Source organism: Electrona antarctica (assembly GCF_951216825.1).
Source record: "Electrona antarctica genome assembly, chromosome: 19".
NCBI lineage: Eukaryota > Metazoa > Chordata > Actinopteri > Myctophiformes > Myctophidae > Electrona > Electrona antarctica.
This window is the reverse complement of record NC_136800.1, coordinates 7,068,462-7,079,172: the sequence shown is the minus strand read 5'-3', so window position 1 is coordinate 7,079,172 and position 10,711 is coordinate 7,068,462. Positions and strand designations below refer to the sequence as shown.

The following is a 10,711-nucleotide window of genomic DNA, read 5'->3' as shown; positions in this document are numbered from 1 at the left end:
GTGTGTGTGTGTGTGTGTGTGTGTGTGTGTGTGTGTGTGTGTGTGTGTGTGTGTGTGTGAGTGTGAGTGAGAAAGAGAACTTTTCTCTGTAGCATTGAGGGGCTGCTGGGTTTTGAGGTTGAGCTCCAGTTCATCTGGCTGGCATTGTATTTTGCACAGCAAATAATTGTCCACAATTTCACATTCCCAGCTTGTGGTCTGTGGACTCCTTTCTCTCTCCCCTTTCGTTCTCGGAAGTCTTCATCTCAAAGGAAGATTACATGGTCTGTGGTAGTACATTCATGCAGCCACCATTTTAAATCAATACCCAGGAGAGGGGGGGGGGGGGGGGGGGGGGGGGGATGTTGCGTTGCATTGCATATCTCACAATTGTCACATTCTGTTTCTCTTCTAGTCTTTTACTGCTCTATTCACAGTAAACAGCTCCATAGATAGATTTTCTTTTTCGTCAGCCCAGATTGGCATTGACTGTTTTTGTTAGTTGGTGTGACATTTGCTATTCTCTGAAGACACATTGCTTAAATATAATCTTCTAGTCCCACCAGTATTGTGTGTGTGTGTGTGTGTGTGTGTGTGTGTGTGTGTGTGTGTGTGTGTGTGTGTGTGTGTGTGTGTGTGTGTGTGTGTGTGTGTGTGTGTGTGTGTGTGTGTGTGTGTGTGTGTGTGTGTGTGTGTGTGTGTGTGTGTGTGTGCGACGAGTGTGCGATGTGCGTGTGCGCGCACATGTGTGCATTCATGAGGAACATCTGTTCAAATGTGTGTGTGCATGTGTATCCACACACGTGTGCAAGTGTGTGATTTGTCTGAGAGAATCTGTATGCAAATGAAGTCAGACTCAGAGTGATGACATTGTTTATTTTCTCGTTGTCACTCACTGGAATTTAAATTGAAAAAATGCGGTGCACAAAATATCCCCACTTTCATGTCTTCATCTTTAACTGTATTGGAGCAGTTGAATTACTGATACGTCATAGATATTTCCCTGGTTTAGATCATACCCAGGGAAGGCCAGGCAGATGTTATTTATTGTTCTTTGTCTATCGCTTTCCCAGAGGAAATAGATAGACTTATACAGATGTCCACAATAACTCTCTTTGTCATTTTTTAAAACAGTTGCTAAAGGCCTTACTCTTATCAGTGATAAGACAGTGGGAAAAACTTGCAGATTAAAAAAACAAAAACAATCCTCAGTGTTAATTTAACTCTTAGAGTGTATAAATGAATACTGTGGATTTTACTGTGTATATAAATATATATTTGTGTGTGTGTGTGTGTGTGTGTGTGTGTGTGCAATATCGGTACACAGTAGAATCAAAGCAAACGTGGGTCGTTGACTCGTCGCAGAGTTACTTCAGATTTCACTTTTATAGGTTGTCTCGTGTTGACTGGGGGTGGTGGTCACCAGGTTGTCTCGTGTTGACTGGGGGTGGTGGTCACCAGTGTGGATGTTGCTTTTTTTGCCCAGAAAGAACACTTTGTTCTGCGGAAGGGAAAAATGAGAGAGCTGCCGGTGGAAAGCCGGGTGAAGAGGAGGAGGAGGAGGGCAAAATAGACATATCTGGTGGTTGAGGAAGTGTTGATCGTCCCGGACAGACAACATGTAGGAGGGATGACAAAATAAGCCTCTAACAGTTGGCACTCTTAACGCTTAATTTAAGGTCTGTCGTATGCCACAAACAGCAGACCTGCAAGCTCACAATGAGGTTGCATCCGTGACTTGTTGTGAGCCTGTAGATTGGCTACTTTCGGTGTGCGACACCATTGCATGACAAAGTATAAATTGGGCTTATTCTCCCCCATGAAAGCCCCCTCCCCTCTTCTGTCTCGGTATTGGCTGCTTCTGGGAGTCAGAGGTTATGTTTCTGGTCCCATAGAGGAAAAGGGCAACGTTACAAGTCCCGTTTCAATTAAGTCTGAGAGACAGATCCTGCTACGTTATTGCTTGGGGGAATAAATGGCACAGGACGACACCATACATCATTCGCTTATATGCAAACACTTCGCCCTAGCCACTGACATTTACTCAATCCTGAGCTATCTACATTTCTCAACTGTGGGCACATTGTAATTTTGTTTTGATGTGCTGCAGAAGCTTTGGGTCAGCACATTGCTTCAGTCAGACTCAGCCAGTGCTGTTGTGCAGCAAAGGAAGGAGGATCTCGGTCCAAATTCTGCACATACTAAAATTTTGATCACTGCCACGTTGTCTGTCATACAGAGCTTCCTGAGCAGTGTGAGACTGGGTTGATATATTCACTTGGAGCACAAATGGTACTCTCTTAAGACTTGGTACTAATGTGTTTATTGGCTGAGGAAAAGGACCATCATCTGCATATATAAATACATTTCATGCACCATTTACTACATGTATTTAGGCTGTCACGAAGTCGGCGTTGTGTCATGAACACCTTAAATATTTGATGTTTATCAGGACCTGAGTTTCACAGCCACATGACTGAACTCTGGCATTTTACTTGGCATCACATGGAAGCGAGTATTGCTTTACTGTATAAATGTTTATTACACAGGTTCATTTTAGAAAATGTTTATACACAAGTCTTATTATAAACAACATATAACAATGACGATCTGTGTCATGTACATTGAAATAAGTTAGATCCACATAACTAAATTAAGATTTGACTTGACTCGTTTAAACCTTTTGTTTACTTTAGTGTACCTTGGGGGAAAATGCCATACTGTGTATCCTTAAGAGGGCATAGACTTCAATGCTATTGTTGCCATAACTGGTATGTTTTTAATTAGTAAAATACCTAAATGTACCTACTGTATATCTGATATTATTTGTGGGCTTCCCATAGTTTACTTGGTTTTCGTACAGAATGCTTATCCCCAATGCATTCACTATAAACTTAGTCCTATGCCTAATAGAAAATAAGTGACATACACTTGTTTTTTTTTAAAAACAACTTGAAAAATATTTAATTTTCCCGAATTTTGAAATTGTGCCACATTTGCTTAATTTAAAATACATGTACTGAAGGTCTCACTGATTCATTTCGTACAAATTAAAAGGGAGTGGAGGGAGTTGTTCCCCTCTCTTTTCATTGTGTTGTTTTGCTTTGCTTTGCCCACGCGCAGACAGACTATTTTTAAAGCTCCATTTGTCCCAGTGTGCAGCACAGTAAAATCCTCAGTGTTCATCTATCCACTTGTCACTCCGAGAGTTACAAATAAGTTAAACGAACACTCATGATTTTCACAGTGTGCTACAGTACAGTTTTAGGGAGAACCTGCATTACTCTGGCCTGCCCACAATTAATGGTCTGTGGCGTAACTCCCATTAACACTTTTCTAATGTGACACAAAAAATATGGTTAGCATTATCATTAAGGAAATTATGATGGAGCCGTGGAAAAATTCCATTAGCATGGCTGTCAGTGTTCTTGACATGAGGCTCAGAGAGTTGTGCTGGGTGGGTGTCGCGGGAGCTGGCCGATATCTCCTCTTATTTTCATGGCATATGTGTCTCTCGTGTTGTCATGGGCTGTCTGCCACATAGAGATGGCCCTCTGATTCACTGGCACCGATTGATTCTCTCTCCCCTTGCTCCAAATGAAGTGATATATAGGCTAATACTTGGCTTATTTGTTTGTTTTTAATCGTCGAGCTATACTGTATTACACTGTAAATTGAACTTGAGAGTCTACGAAAGTATCCTTGTCTGTAGACCCTCACAGTTCCAAATGGATGAATTAACAGAGGAGTTTATCGTGTAATTTCACAGTCCTATGACATGACATGACATAATTCCTCGATATCTACGTGCTACATTATTGCCATGAGAGGGTTAATTTCTTCACAGCAAACTGCGCCTGTCCTGTGTGTTGCTTACCGTAACAGTATGCGGCGGTTATACGGGAGGATTACAAAATATTATGCAACGTGATTAACATAGCCCTCCATTGCAAATTATTTATGACACTAATCACCAGTTCAAATAATGCTCATTATGAAAGTTATTCATGTGCTCTGTGCTCTGTGTGTGTGTGACTGTGTGTGTGTGACTGTGTGTGTGTGTGTGTGTGTGTGTGTGTGTGTGTGTGTGTGTGTGTGTGTGTGTGTGTGTGTGTGTGTGTGTGTGTGTGTCCGACCCTTCCCCCCCCCTTCCCCCGGCCCTAATTGAGGAGGGTTGACCTCCTGACCCGAGCTAAATTGAGTTGCGGTCCCCGTGGCGAGTGTCTCCTTGCCGGTCAGTCAGGGCGGATTACACAGCCATTGTGTTTGCCGCCGTATCGTCCGAACCGCCTTGTAACCAAGCAGATGAGTCACGCATATCCACCAACACTCAGGGCTCGAGTGTCTGAGTAGGAGCTGCAAGATAGCCGTAGACACACATTCAGGCATACAGTATACACACACACACACACACACACACACACACACACACCTGTGTGCACACGCATCATGCACGCACGCACGCACACACACACACACACACACACACACACCTGTGTACACACACACACACACACACACACACACACACACACACACACACACACACACACACACACACACACACGTGCATTATTTTGACTCAGATATCTCAACTACACAGTAAAGGAAAAGGATACACAGTATCATCCAATTAGGGGGGCAAGACCACTTTTCTTTAGGTTTGAGTTGTACAGTTATCTTGCCGTGATGTAATTCCAAAGGTGGACAAGAAATCAAAAATAATCGCTCCATTGATTGATAATTCAAAATATGCTCCTCAAAGTCACTCTTTTAGCCCACAAATGAACGCAAACAAAGCTGAATATGCTCTATATTGAGCATCACCAAACCCAGTTAACTTCCTGTTGATTTTACTATTTGGATCCAGATCCACGGATCCAGTCCAGGGTTTCTTCCTAATAAAAATGGCAAAATCAACAGCAAGTTTGTTGATGCTCTATATTTTCTGAATCAACTTTGTTTGTGTTTGTTTACGTACTAAAAGATTGACATGGAGAGCTGTTTCAGCGTACAATGTAAGTCAATGAGGAGCATAATTTGAATTATCAATTTCTAATCACTGGAGCAATTATTTTAGATTTCTTTTGTCCACATTTGGAGTTGCATCATGGCAAGGTAACTACACAACCCAAACCTCTACCAAAGTGGTCTTGCCCTTTTTTGGGTCATTTATGGTGGTGTCACATGGTGAAAATAGATGAGCTCACAACGATTGATGTGTTTTAGACCAGTCATTTTCGATATAAAACAGTTTGAAGATTTTCACCTACAGTATAATGACATGGAAAACAGGGGGCGCCAGGTTGAAAAACTCGGTGTGCACAAATGTAACCAAATGGACCTGTAACTGCTGTAAGGGTCCATTTGGTTGGACCCTTACAGGTCCAAATGTAACCAAATGGACCTGTAAGGGTCTATTTATGACAGATGAGAGTTATAGTGTTTTGCTTACTCGTGCCCATTGAATGTCAGTCACGCTGTGCACAGATATTGTTGGCTCAAACAAATTCAAATGCACCTCACTATCTCTACATCGCAAGTACATCGCAAGTGCTTGCTTTGCCATTTAAAAAAAAAGAAGAAAATCTCCTAATCTTAAATATCTTAAATAAATAGATGTTTGTGGAATATTTCTGAAACATTTTAAAACAACACAAATCTTGTATGGAGGTCCCTGCGGGTACAAATATCTTCAGATGCGTGCCCGCAACCAATTACATATTAATTTGGCGGTCACTGCCTGGACTGTACTGTATCACGGACATCACAATTCACAATACCGTAACAGTTACTACATTTTACATTACAATATGTACTAGGGATGTACCGATGAGACAGATGGCAGATATCGCTATCCGATATAATGAATTGCTGTTATGGCCGATAATGATATAAACCGATGTCGATATGACCTCATTCTGTATTAAATAAAAAAATATAATTGTTGTCCATTCTCAAAAATGCATGTAACACTGTAACAGGGTATCTGCAGGTTTAGGCTAGTCAGATTTAAAGATCTTCTATTTAATATTGTGAGCTTGTAGATCTGTCCAAGCTATACAGGTAGTGTTGCCAAGTCTGCTCATTATAAGCTACTTTCTGTAAAGTTGCTTTAAAATATTGGGGGCCCTTGACATGAAAATGTTTGAGAACCACTGCTTTAAAACAACATTCGACAATAAAGTTTGACAGTCAGCCCTAGTTGCTTATTTTAGACTTATGTTTCATAGACCTGATTGCTTGTTGCTCTTTCAGCACAAAATGGCAATCCTGGCCAAAGACGCACATGCCAACCCTGTTTGTTTTGATGATTAGCTTAGCACAAACGCTAGCAGGCAGTATGCTGCTGCCGTCATGAATAAATACAGTATTTAGCACAATTTGCTGTCCAACAACTTATGGATATGTGTGGCTGGGCTACCATATCATTTTTATAAAGCAGGTAAAGCACTGTTGTGTTGACTAGGAAGGCTGTCCTGACTCTTTGTACAGCTACATGACGGTAAGACACAGCAATTGACAGAAGCAATCAATCATCGGTTGTTCATATTGGGGCCGTCTTAACATCAGGCCGATGTTGATTATTTAAAATATTACTAACATCGTCCGATATCGATGTGATTGACGATCGGGCAACCCTAGTATGTACTGTATAACAGTTACTAAGTTATGTACATTAGTAACATTACAGTATGTGTGTAGTGTAGAACAGTTACTACGTTATGTAAATTGCAGTATGTAACTATGTATGTATGTAGAACAGGCAGCTGTGTAATGCAAGTACCTTACACCGTAATGTACATGTATGTCTACATTACAAACACTACATTGTGTATATTACAGTACTATACAGTATAACAGACACTGACTGTCATGTACATTAAAGAATGTACTGTATAACAGACTGTAGGTTATGTATTACAGTATGTACTACATCGTCTGTCATCATTATGTCCAAAACTGTTACTTTTCAGGATTTAAATTCAAAATTGGCAAAAGTAGCAGATCTTCAAGCTTAGAACTCGCGTTTCGGGCTTGTATATCTGCTACTTTTGATACTTTTTTTTTGTCAAATAAGTTTATACATTTATGTTTATACAGGTTATACATTGCTACACAAACTTTATGATATAATGTACATTTTTTCATTCTCCTTTTGATACTTTTGTGTGATGCTGTAGTATGTTCTAGGTCATTAATTTACGTCATAACTGCCGTTAACATCTGCAGTATAATCGTGTGCCACAGCCTCTGCCTCAGCTCACGGCTTCACGTTGCGCCGTTCAGAGTATGGGTTTTATCATGTGTACTGTAAGTCTCCCATTGGCTTAGAGGCAGCCAATCATGTACAAGTGTCCACTACAGTCGCTACTAGCGGTAGTAGCAAATGTAGTCCAGGTGCTTTTCAAGCACCTGGCAAAAAAAAGGAAAAATAAATGATGGAGATGAGAGGTTTCTGCCCGACAGCGATGCTACATGTATAACACTACATTATGTACACAGTGTTGTATAACAGACTGTAGGTTATGTACATTGCAGTATGTACTGTGTAGTAGACACTTCATCTATATTACAGTGTGACTGTGTACTGTATAACAGACTCTAGGCTATATGCACATTACAGTATGTATTATTGTAGAACACACTACATTTGGGGATGGCCGTATTTGTCCGTTGCATCTTGTTTTGTGTGAAATGAATTCATCCACAGACAGAGTGATGAGGCTTGTCTTGGGGATTGCCAATCACAGTATAATGACGTGTGTGTGTGTGTGTGTGTGTGTGTGTGTGTGTGTGTGTGTGTGTGTGTGTGTGTGTGTGTGTGTGTGTGTGTGTGTGTGTGTGTGTGTGTGTGTGTGTGTGTGTGTGTGTGTGTGTGTGTGTGTGTGTGTGTGTGTGTGTGTGTGTGTGTGTGTGTGTGTGTGTGTGTGTGTGTGTAGTATGTTAATTAGTGGCCTTTAAGGCTACACAGTAAAGCCCTGGGTGCTTATTTAACTCTCGCAAGGCAATCTTTAAGCTAAAGAGTTAAACTAACTCTCTGGATTTTACTGTGCATGACACTTGTTTTGCGTTATTATTATAATTCATGCTCCATTTTCTGAAAATCAAAGGAGCCGTGCCAATTTAGCCCCAAGTGTGTTCAGCATTGTATCAGCAAAACCTAGCAGCACAATTACAACATGTCACAGTCAGAGTGACACACACTTCCATGTCAAAAATTAATTAACTGATAGCTGTGGTTGTGTTGAACTGAAATGTATTCACCTTTGGTTACAATCATTATGGTGTGATTAAGAGCTCTACTACACTATATTGATTAATTTAAAACATGTACTCATTAACAAAAAGAAAAATCTAATTATGCCTAGATTGTGAATGAAATGGCCGGCTACTGTGAAATATATCAAGGGCTTGTCCTTACATGACAGCTGACCTCTCTCTGACCAGTGTCTGCCTGCTTAGCTATCTATTCATTACCCTGCTGTGAGTTGCGAATAAGAGAGAATTTGAACTAGAGCGAAAATTGCTTAGTTTGAATGGCAAAAAAAAAACTTTTAATATGGTCGCAGTGGTAACAAACCGCCAGACTGCAGTAATGTTTAAGTTCTGATGGCATTGTAAAATGGAAATTTTCTGCCTCAACTCCCTTATCTTGCCAGCAGGGACGGGAATCAAAACACAAACTCCAGCTCCCTCCACCAATCTCTGATAGAACCATGGGAGATTTATTAGGACCTGGACCCCCCCCCCCCCCCACACACACACACACGCGCACACACACACACACGCCACATCCTTGCCCATTTAAATGATCCCGGATGCAAGGCGCTCAAGTTGCTCATCAGCGCCGGAGAAACTCATTAAACTCTCAGGGTGTCAGTCACTGAAGGGTGATTTATACTTAGTTTTGTGCTGGTGTTGTACACTGGAAAGGGCAGATCTACAAGCTCACAGCCGGTTGTGCTGTGACGCATTGTGAGCTTGTAGATCTGCCTTTTTTTCCCTTCGTATAGCCATATATAAATCAGGGATAAGACCTCCCTGGACAAGGCAAGGTCTCTGTGATGTCTGGGTACAGACTCTGTGGGACATTCCTCCACTGTGTCCCAGAAATACTATACGTCTCTTCCAACACTTTTAACAGACTCTAATTGCTAATTAATTTGCACTAGCAGGCTTATGACTGTTTATTTAGCATAATATTTGATAGGAATATCACTCTTCAAAATTATAACAATTTGTGGTATATAGTTATATACGGTGAAGAGCAAAACATATCAGATCTACAAGCTCTGAGAGCTTGTACAATTTTTCTCTTTTTTTGTTGACTATGTTAGAAAATGTTCACAACACAAATAGGGATGCCAGGTTGAAAGTGGTTAAAGGAATATAATGTACCCTCTCTTGTAGGTCATCTTGAAGCGTGCTTTTTAAGGGGATTCCTTTACACATGACTGGCGTTCAGTGCTGTTGGCCGGTCAAGGCCTGACAATGAAACATGGTTGCTCTGTCTTTTGCCCGTCTTCACACGGAAAGCGCTCAACACTTTTCCTCTTCATTTCTCACTGAGGTTTGACACCCTGCTCGACATTGACTCAGGCTCCCCTGGGGGAAAAGGCTCCTGCCACCGTAGGATCCAGCCTTAATTATGCAAAGTACAGGAGACTTTGTGCGATTTTTAAAAGTGCGCCAGTTTCTGCTTTGGCAGTCACTGCCACGCTCCCCTACTGGGAGGTCCTGTCAGACTCCCCCCTTCCTCTTTGCTCAGGAAAATGAAAGGCTAGATAGAAAAGGCATAATGGAGAATGCATTTCAACTGCAGGGGTGAGATGTAGAGGCGTAGGAACTGACGACAGTCAGACCCTCATTTTACGTTGAGCAGGTGGGAGACTCTTTTGTTCTCTTCTCGCTGTTCAAATCCATTTAGTTCCATGTAGTTGACAGAACTTTCAACCAGTAAAAAAAGGTTCCCATCTCTGTTCAAACATACCAAGTCCTGTTTGGCGAGGCTAGTGCTGCCGGCACAAAAGTGATTTGCATGCCATCGGCCTAATGGCAGCGTCTCAGTGATCATAAAGCTGTCATTATTTTGACAATAGTAGGTTTAAAACTGTCCGAACTATTAAAGGTAGTGCTGCACAATTTATCGAAAAAAGACACCTATGCGATCTAAATTTGAGCAAGAATCGTGCAGCATGGTTGGCCAACTTGGCCAATTCAGTTACTCTTATGTTTTTGCTGCAAGAGAGAGACTTTAAGAGATCAGTCAAGGCAAGTCACTTTGATGTTGTGAAGTTGTGTGTTTAAAGCCACAGTAGTTGGCTCCAGGTGCTACATTGTGAATGTAGTATGCTCAGCAACTACAGATTAAAGACGATTTATATTTTCATGGAAAAGTTTTGAATCGTGATCTCAATTCTCGTAGAGGAAAATCGAGATTCACATGTGAACAAGATTCGTGCAGCACTAATTAAAGGCATGAACAATTTAAAATTATAAATGAAAAATGGTTATGGGATAGGATACTGTGTCCAAGTCTCATTTCGCTTTTGCATTTTGTTTTGCATCGCTTATTCAGGTATACTTGATGTTGCACAGCGTAGTGCCGTTTCCCACCATGCAAGGCTTCTCTCTGTAGCAGCCAGTCAGCAAGGTGTTTTTCACTGGGTCACTGTTGACGTTGGGAGGGTGCGTTTCATGGGAGACGTTCATAATTCATCACGTCATT

General features: G+C 41.3%; 1 protein-coding gene across 1 annotated transcript in view; it reads left to right on the top strand.

Moving 5' to 3' along the window:
• The window catches only part of LOC306943283 (zinc finger protein 521-like), a 143,318-nt gene that overhangs the window by 1,140 nt on the left and 131,467 nt on the right, over window positions 1–10,711 (top strand).